Source organism: Phoenix dactylifera, chromosome 2, assembly GCF_051530095.1.
Source record: "Phoenix dactylifera cultivar Ajwa chromosome 2, Ajwa_hap1_PhDact_Kaust_v1.1, whole genome shotgun sequence".
NCBI classification, from domain to species: domain Eukaryota; kingdom Viridiplantae; phylum Streptophyta; class Magnoliopsida; order Arecales; family Arecaceae; genus Phoenix; species Phoenix dactylifera.
Window position 1 is genome coordinate 21,706,330 of NC_143191.1, and position 10,490 is coordinate 21,716,819.

Sequence of the window (10,490 nt, forward strand, 5' to 3'; positions counted from 1 at the left end):
AACTAAGGACAATGATGCTAGTTGGTTATGGCACCGTAAGTTAGGTCATGCAAGCATGGACACAATATCTAAACTAGTTAAAAGAGATTCGGTGATAGGTTTGCCAAAATTAAAGTTTGAAAAGAATAAAATATGTGAAGCATGTCAATTTGGCAAACAATCAAAGAACTCCTTTAAATCTATAAATTATGTCTCAACCTCTAGACCTCTAGAACTACTACACATGGACCTATTCGGACCAACTAGAACCACAAGCCTAGGTGGAAATAAATATGGTCTAGTTATTGTAGATGATTATTCTAGATACACTTGGGTCATGTTCTTAGCTCATAAGGATCAAGCTTTTTCAGTTTTCAAGAAATTTCATAAAGAAGTAACCAATGCTAGAGATACTTCAGTAATAGCTATTAGAAGTGACCATGGTACCGAATTCGAAAATCATTTATTTGATGAGTTTTGTAGTAAAAAGGGGATAACACACAATTTTTCTGCACCTAGGACACCACAACAAAATGGAGTTGTGGAGAGGAAAAACAGAACTCTAGAGGAAATGGCTAGAACTATGTTATGTGAAAGTAACCTCCCTAAGTACTTTTGGAGAGAAGCCATTAATACTTCTTGTCATATATTAAATAGAGTTTTATTGAGACCTATTATAAAGAAAACACCTTATGAACTTTGGAAAAACAGAAAACCAAAGGTAAACTATTTTCATATCTTTGGATGTAGGTGTTTTGTTCATAATAATGGGAAAGATAATCTAGGAAAATTTGATTCTAAATCTGATGAGGGCATATTCTTAGGGTACTCTACAACTAGTAAAGCATATAGAGTCTTTAATAAAAGAACCCTAGTTATAGAAGAATCCATACATGTTGTCTTCGATGATTCTAGTGATATCTCTTCTAGTAAGAGAGTTAATTTTGATGATGATACGGAAATTCTTGAAGAAAAGATTGACGAGATGACATTACAAGATAACAGTCAAAAATTAATTGAAGATGCATCATCAAGCCAAGAGACTAAAGTAGATCATGGGCTAACTAAAGCTTGGAGGTATGCTCACGGGCATCCTAAGGAATTAATTCTAGATGATCCGTCTCAACCTATCAGGACTAGAGCATCCCTTAGGAACTTAAACAATCATCTAGCTTTCGTTTCACATTTTGAGCCTAAACGCATAGAAGAAGCTGAAAAAGATGTAAATTGGATAAATGCAATGCAAGAAGAATTAAACCAATTTACTAGAAACAAAGTATGGAATCTAGTTGAAAGACCTTCTGAATATCCAATTATAGGTACCAAATGGATTTATAAAAATAAACTTGATGAAAATGGAATTGTCATAAGGAATAAGGCTAGACTAGTAGCAAAGGGCTATAATCAAGAAGAAGGTATAGATTTTGATGAAACCTTTGCTCCTGTAGCTAGACTTGAGGCTATTAGATTATTATTAGCATATGCATGCTCTAAGGACTTCAAACTATTTCAAATGGATGTAAAAAGTGCATTTTTAAATGGGTATATTAATGAGAAGGTAATGTAGAACAACCTCCTGGTTTTGAAAATCATCAATACCCTAATCATGTATATAAATTGAACAAAGCACTTTATGGTTTGAAACTAGCACCTAGAGCATGGTATGAGAGGCTTAGCAAATTCCTATTAGAACATGAGTTCTCTAGGGATAATGTAGATACAACACTATTTCTGAAAAAGCAAAACAAAGATATGTTATTAGTGCAGATTTACGTTGATGATATTATTTTCGGTGCTACTAACAATCGCCTCTGCGAAGAATTTGCTGATTTGATGCAGAGTGAATTTGAGATGAGCATGATGGGAGAGCTGAACTACTTCCTCGGGCTTCAAATCAAACAGTCTGAAGGAGGCATCTTCATCAATCAAGCCAAATATATCAAGGAGATGCTTAAAAAGTTTGATATGGAGGGGAACAAGTCAATCAGCACCCCCATGAGCTCATCATGCAAATTAGACCAAGATGAATCAGGTAAATCTGTAGATCATAAACTATATAGAGGTATGATAGGATCTTTATTGTATCTTACTGCAAGTAGACCTGATATCATGTTTAGTGTTTGCATGTGTGCTAGATATCAGTCTAATCCTAAGGAATCACATCTAATTGCAGTTAAGAGAATCTTTAAATACCTAATAGGAACTAAGAATATAGGTTTATAGTATTCTAAAGAATCTAGCCTAAAATTAATAGGATACACAGATTCAGACTTTGCTGGATGTAAACTTGATAGAAAAAGTACCAGCGGGTCTTGTCAATTTCTAGAAGAAAACTTAATCTATGGTTTAGCAAGAAACAGAACTCGGTTGCATTATCTATTGCTGAAGCTGAATATGTTGCAGCCGGGAGTTGTTGTGCTCAAATCTTATGGATCAAACAACAATTAGAAGATTATGGCATTAAACAAGATAAAATACCCATTAATTGTGATAATACAAGTGCCATTAATCTAACTAAGAATCCAATTCAGCATTCAAGAACTAAACATATTGAGATAAGACATCACTTCATAAGAGATCATGTACTGAATGGTGATGTGACACTACAATTTGTTTGTACTGATGATCAATTAGCTGACATTTTTACAAAACCCCTAAGTGAAGACAGATTTAGTGTGCTTAGGAGGAGATTAGGAGTGATTGATCCATGCTAGTGGTGTTTTCCACTAGTTTATTGATTATGATGATTAGATTGTGGTTAATTTAGAGTTTCTTTACAATGATCATCAAATCAGATCATAACTTAGTGATTTTCCCTCATTCGGCACGAACATAGCATGATTTTTAGGTGCGTGCCAGAGTTCGAGACGACTCGAGTAAGTTTCAGAGTCGGCTTGTAAGGGGGAGTCGACTCGCACATTTACGGAAGTCGACTCGAAAACAATGGCAGCAGAGGGGGAGTCGACTCGCATACAGTAAGGAGTCGACTCGAGGTCAACAGGCGCCTAAGGAGAGTCGACTCGCGCATATTTTGGAGTCGACTCGAGGTCGAGTCGACTCGCGACTCAGTGGAGTCGACTCGCAGTCGGGATCCGACTTTTTAACCCTAACTCCATCGTTTAGAAAACACTTATTTTCACCGCCGCCACTGTTCAAAACCCTAGAGCCGACTCCTAGAACGTCTCCGGCCGCCCCTAGGTCCTTTTTCCGTTGATCCTTCATCGTCCATTAGGATTTCATACCATTCTAGGTCAACCATGCCTCGCAAAGCCACTGTCCCAAGCCGGAAGAGGCCCCAGTCCGCGACCGGTGCCGAGTGGTGTTCCAAGGCTCGGAACGACCCCGTGAGGCCACAACCTCCGACTCGTTCCCCGCCGAGGGCCGTTCCCTCGAGGCCGTGTGCCGGGAAGGCAGTCTCCACCGGGAGATACGTCGATTTCGACTATCTCTCCCGGGAGGGCTTCACTATAGGAGATAGACTTAGGGCCCAGGGTTTAGAGTACTTTTGTTCCCTAGACCTCCCCACATACCCTGGCCTAATTAGAGAGTTCTATGGTACTGTCCATAGGGGGAATGGGGGAATAGAGGGAACCGTAGCCGGTGTCCCATTGTTTATTTCCGAGGATTTCATAGCCCAAATCCTCCACCTTCCACAGTTAGGGGTGGCTCCCACACACCCCGAAGATAGGACTGAGGCCCTTACGGCCATTCTAGGGCATCCACCCCAGTCCCCTTTAGATGAGGTGTCCGCCAGCTCACTTTCAGTTGAGATGCGGCTCCTCTTGAGCATCATTTCTCGGTCTTTATTCCCAAAGACCGGACGGTTTGATTTTGTGTCTGAGAGGGACCTAGCCCTCATGTACTACATTCTTCAGGATACCCCCATAAACTTTCCCAAGATGATATATAAATACCTATGTGAGCCACTAGATAGACCTAGGCTTACCCTCCCCTATGGCATGATGTTCACCCTTATCTTTAGGGAGGCCGAGATCCCTATTCCTGAGGGGGAACCCTCTCGCACATTGCGATGGACAGATCGCATGCGTTCGGGGACCCTACACAAGATGGGGTTTCGGAAGGTAGAGGGGATCTGGGTTAGGAAGTCTTCCACCTCCACACATACCACCAAACATTCTCCTAGTCCTGAGCCAGACTCAGATTATCCTGACTTTCCCTCCACTTCTGCTCCTACCACCTCAGCCGGACCCTCCTCCTCAGCTCCTCAGCCCATGGAGGTCCGGATCGCTCCTGAGCAGCTCCGGGAGTTGCGCCAGGAGATAGTTAGAGACCTGCGGGATGATCTACTTCGGGAGCTCCGGGGTTCAGTGCCTGCTCCCTCTCCTGCACCATCTTCAGCGTTGGTCCCTTCCTTGACAGCCGTGACTGAGATGACGGCCCATGTGCGGGAAGAGATCGACAATGTACGGTTCCTGGTCCAAGCCCAGTTCCATAGCATGAGCGAAGTCTCGAGCACCACTCGGATGATGCGCGATAACGTCCGACAGGATATGGGCACCACTACCCAGGGGGCCGAGCGCTTGGCGAATGTGCTCATCGACAAGCTGGACACACTTCAAAAGTCGGTGACCGAGCTCGATACGACACATAGCAGGGCCACCTCGGCCATTATCCGACAGCTCGAGCACTTCACCAATGCAGTCACGCTACTTGCAGAGCGCATGCCCCGGGGACCCGCATCCTCCTCGAGGAAGCCTTAGATCATTTTGTGTTATTTTGACATGTACTTTTTTGCTTTACTTATTGTATTCTAAAATGTATTTACATACACATCAATACAATGAGTAGACATATTCTCTTTAATTGTGTGCAATTTGATCTCTAAGTGATTGTTTGTTCTGCTTACCTCCTTTTTGATATGATGACAAAAAGGGAGAGAAATATTTAGTAGATATGTAAATGGAATCAACATAAAAGAACTCAAAATGAGAATCAAAAATTAAAACATAATTTGTTCTTAGTGGATTTGGTACCTCGAGGCTCATTATCTCTCTGTTGGGGCTCCTAATGGAGTAATCTCCAGAATCTATTCAAGGGATATTCGGAGATTAGCTGAATCCTACTCAAGAACAAATTGACAGATTTTTCCTCTAAAAACCAAAAATTTCAGTTCAAAAACTGCAATGCATTAAAAGGAAATTCAGAGAATCAAAACAAAGTTGAATGCATATGTTAAGGGGGAGAATATGAATTTTTAAGAAAGCTAAATCATTAAATATATATAAGCCAAACAATTGATTGCATGATATGAAGGCTTATATAATTCCAAATGAAAGGGGGAGCTTTAATTCCAAAATTTATTGTTTCACACCTTTCAAGCTTGGATAAATTAAATAACCAGACACTTGAATTCATTTATGGATTTTATTTTCTTGTTTATTGAGCAATTCACTTTACATATACTCAATGTTTTGTCATCATCAAAAAGGGGAAGATTGTGGAGTGATTGATCATAACCCTATTTGATTTTGATGAGCTCAAAGCATCTGAGTATATCTCTTGTTTACTAATGAATTCAATTGAGTGTTTCAGTGAAAATCTTGTCTAAAGTGTTTCTAGACTTGGTTCATAATATTTTGGATAAGTTAAGAAGTCAGTTTGAACCAAAGTCTGAGACTCGAGTCGACTCCAGAGTATTACGAGTCGACTCCAAGCGTATCAGAATCACTGGCACGGGCTCGAGTCGACTCCGGATCATTACGAGTCGACTCCGACTGAGAACAGACAGACGAGCAGAAAGCATCAACTCAAAACCTGTCAGCAAGTCGACTCCTGAAGTGCGCGAGTCGACTCCGATGTTTACCGAGTCAACTCCGGAGTAGTATGAGTCGACTCCAAGGAGTTACAGACAGAAAAGTCAGAGAGCGAATTTCGACCCTGAGATTCGAGTCGACTCCTGTGGAACGCGAATCGACTCCGATGGTTGGTAGGTCGACTCCAAAGAAAGCGAGAGTCGACTCTCAGTGGTTCACAAGGCAAAAGTCAGAGAGCAGTTTTCGGACTCTGAGATTCGAGTCGACTCCCGCAATGCGCGAGTCGACTCCGAGACAGCGCGACCCCAAAAAGACAGAAGACCGAATTATTGTCTCTGAGAGCCGAGTCGACTCCCAGACAACTCGAGTCGACCCCAAGGCAGCGCTACACCAAAAAGGCAGAAGGCCATGTTTCGGAAACTGAGAGCCGAGTCGACTCCAGAACAGTCCGAGTCGACTCCAAGACTGTACGAGCCAAAAGACAGAAGATCGGGAGTTCGGGCTCTGAGCGCCGAGTCGACTCCCAGGATTGTCGAGTCGACTCGAGTGGGCCAGGTTGAAAATTGGCTCCGTGGACTTCATGGGATGAGCCGACTCCGAAAATGCCAAGTCAGCTCCAGAAGTTGGCGAGTCGACTCTGGGTCAAGTCGAGTCGACTCCTAGTCGAAGAGGCCACTTTAATTCAAATCCGGAACAGTTGCCGAGTCGACTCCCGCTACAGCCGAGTCGACTCCTGATCGCGCGAGTCGACTCCGACCCCCAACGGACATATTGTCAGGTTGTGCAGAGTGTGCAGAACGGGCAGAAAAAGGTGTCTAACGGCTAGTTTCCGTGGGGGATGGCTTAAATAGCCACAGAGGACTGTAGCAAGGTAGAGAAGCACCATTCCATTCAGAGAAATCAAGCATTCATTCTCTGCATACTTGTCTTCAACGAAAAGAAGGAAGAGCGCCATTAACTCCATTCCAACTTCCTCTTCCCAACATTTTAAAGAAGCCTCCTCCTGCATTCAAGTCGACCAGACATTCCAGAGGAGACTCAAAGTTCAAGAAGCCCTACTCTACTCCAACTCAAAAGTGTTTGAGGGCTCTTAACTTCTCTCTAGTTTATATTGTAGCAAATCTGCTTTTTAAGAAGCTCAATTTTTCTGTTTGTTTCTTATTCTTTTCATATTGTCTTTGCTTGGTTCAATCGGGGGATTGAATCAAGGGTGTAGAGGTTGGTTGGTGAGCCGAGTGTAAAACCAACGTGTAAGGGTTCGATTGTGATCCCGGAAAAACAATCGGGGTGGTTCTAGTCGGTGAGCCAGGGAAAACCGACCGAGTTCGTTGTGAGCTCGTAAAACAACAAGTTTGGTTGTGAGCTTGTAAAACAACCGGCTGTAATCCGAGGGGTTATAGTGAATTCCCAAGTGAGACTTGGAGAGTGGACGTAGGAGCAAGGGTTAGCTCCGAACCACTATAAAAGCCTTGTGTTTGTGATTGTGTGTCTCTTTCTTTTACTCTCATTTCATTCACAGCACATAGCAATTAATTAATCATCTTGGTAAAGCATTAATTAGTCATCCACAACGTTTTAATTGCAAAATTATTTTAAAACCCAATTCACCCCTCCCTCTTGGGTTGTCTATCTGGGCAACAGGACCTTTGCGAATGCATCGTGACCCCTCCACTTACCTGGTCAACTTGGTTCATTAGACCGGAATGGAGGCTTAGGTGCCCTCTTCAAACCAGTTAGGAGCTGTCTAGTGATTTTAGGGCAAATACAAGGATTGATGTATTTTTCTTTTATTGCATGCTTGACTGATCAAGTACTAGTGTATGCAAGGGAGTCATTCTAGAGTACGTAACCTATTACCTTTTGACCCTGAAATAGAATGGACCCTTAGGAATATCTAAGCTGAGATCAGAACATTAGAATCATCCCACCTCCTGAGATGGCTGAAGAACAACCCAAACTCCTAAGGGAGTACTTTACTCCCACCATTTACACTTCCCCATCTTGCATTCGATTACTTGAGGTAGCAGCTGTACAATATGAAATAAAGTCTAGTGTGATCCAAATGCTCCCATCTTTTTATGAGCTCACCAACGAAGACCCATATAAACACCTAGATGAATTCCTTGAGATTTGCACTACTGTCAAGATTCAGAATTTCACTGATGATGCTCTGAAACTTAGATTATTCCCCTTCTCCCTTAAAGATAGAGCCAAGCAATGGCTGAATTCTTTAGAAGCCAATTCGATTCGTTCTTGGGATCAAATGCAACAAGAATTTCTTAAAAAATACTTTTCCATAGGAAGAACGAACCAGTTTAGACGTGCCATCACAAGATTCTCCCAAACTGAGGGAGAAGAATTTCATGAAACTTGGGAGAGATTTCGGGACCTAATCCGTAAATGCCCACATCATCAAATACCTAAATGGCAGCTAGTGCAATGTTTCTATGACGGATTGACTGAACGAAACCGTCAGATGATCGATGCCGCATGCGGGGGGACTTTCATGCTTCAAAATGAGCATGAAGCATGGCAATTATTTGAAAATCTTAATGAAAACTCCCTCCACCATGCTTCCTGTTCTCGTCAAGCACCCCCGAGCTCTCAAAGGAAAGGGACCATTTATGAAATAAGTCATTCTATGGATATGTCTAGCAAGGTAGATGCACTATCCCATAAGATTGACCAACTGATGATAGGTAGGCATTTCATTAACTCTTCCCAAGCACAAGTGTGTACTATCTGTTCTAGTCCATCCCACCATATTCATGAGTGCCCCTCAGCACCCCAATTCTCCGAACTCGATGCAAGAACACATCAATGCTGCTCAAACACAGCCCAGATCGGGTAATGACCCATTTTCCAATACATATAACCTGGGATGGCGGAATCATCCAAACTTTTCTTGGAAGCAGCAAGCTTCGAATACTACCCAACCCTACTCCCAAAATTTTCAAAACCCTCAGAATTTTCAAACCTCACAAAATATTCATCCCTACCGTCCCTCGACTCAATTTCAACACACTCCTCCTCCACCCCAAAGAAACACAGCCTTTGAGGAGAAAGTGTTGAACGCCCTTCAAGGTTTGGAAACCATTACACAATTGGTGCACTCTCACACGCAATCAATCGCCAAGCTAGAATCCCAAATGGGGCAACTAGCTAATGCACTGAACAAGCAAGAGGAAGGAAATCTTCCAAGCTAACCACTAAGTAATCCTAGGGGACAATACATGGCTCAAGAAAATCAACTAAATACAATTCATCATGAACAAGCCAATGCTTTGACTACCCTACGGAGTGGACGTGTAGTAGACAATAAGATTGGGGAGGATAACAATAAGGAAGGTGAAGAAGAGGATAGAAATGTGTCAAATGAAAATCTAAAACCTTTTTCTTCTTCAACTAGTCCACCTTCTGCCAAAACTCACATCCCAAAGGCTCCATTTTCTGAAGCTCTTAATTCACCCTCTTCCTTTGGCAAGAAGGGAACTTCACTAGAAGAGATGATGGAGGTTTTTAAACAAGTTAAAATCAACCTTCCGCTTCTTGATGCTATTAGACAAGTTTCCTCCTATGCCAAATTTCTCAAAGACCTTTGTACCCAAAAGCGAAAATATAGGACACATGTGCCTAGAAAGGTCTTCCTAACTGAGCAGGTAAGTTCCATTCTCCAACACAACACCCCTCCAAAATTCAAAGATCCTGGTGCTCCCACCATCTCCTGTGTCTTAGAAAATAATTTCATTGATCGAGCACTCTTAGATTTAGGGGCAAGTGTCAACCTTTTACCTTACTCAATTTATGAGAAACTTGGGTTAGGTGAGTTAAAACCAACCTCGGTATCCCTTCAATTGGCTGATCGACCTGTAAAAACACCACGTGGGATAATTGAAGATGTTCTTGTCAAGGTAGACAAATTCTATTTTCCAGTAGATTTTATCGTCCTTGATATGGAACATGAGCCTAATCCTAAGAAACAAATCCCCGTGATCCTTGGGCGCCCCTTTTTAGCAACAAATATAAGCCAATGCGTGCATCAATTGTAGAACGGGGGTGATAAACATATCATTTGGGAACATGAAGGTAAAATTAAATGTGTTCAATGCGGCCGACCAACCCGGGAGGGAAGTTGAGTGTTTTATAATAGACAAAATAGATGACCTCATAGAAGGAGATGCAAAAACCATCCCACTGCGTTTGGCTGAAGACAATAAACTTAGCGCTTGTTGGGAGGCAACCCAATTCTCTTAGATTTCTTTAACATTGAGGACAATATTAGGTTTAGATTTGGGGGTATTTTTAAGTATTTTTAAGTATTTTTGGTTTTCTTTGCATCTCTTGCATTTGTTTTCACTTCACAATGTCAGGTTTATGTTTGGGGGTCTTCATCTTGATTTTCATCCAAAAAAAAATGTTCATTTTTATTTTTATAAATTGAAAAAAATAATAAAAAAATAATAAATAATAATAATAATAATAAAATATTTTTTACCTAATTTCTATACATTAATGCGAGAATGATAAACACACAAGGTATATAAAATCTAAAAAGCCCAATGACTAGTCGGAAGTAGTACAAATTTAAGTTCTTTTTATTAAGTCTCTCTTAGGAAGTTGTAAGCTAATTAATACTATGAAATTTCACTACACACTGGCCGACCCTTCTAAGGTCTAGGCTCGACATTATGTTGATAGTATAGTAGCAACCTTGGATCCTGATGAATCATACTTATC

At 41.6% G+C, this 10,490-nt stretch overlaps 1 non-coding gene across 1 annotated transcript; it reads right to left on the minus strand.

The window, feature by feature from the left end:
- Positions 1–8,065: 8,065 nt before the first annotated feature.
- LOC120106309 (small nucleolar RNA R71) lies at positions 8,066–8,171 on the minus strand. The gene has a single exon (XR_005508492.1). It is a non-coding gene; the product is annotated as a small nucleolar RNA R71 (small nucleolar RNA).
- Between the last annotated feature and the right edge of the window lie 2,319 nt (positions 8,172–10,490).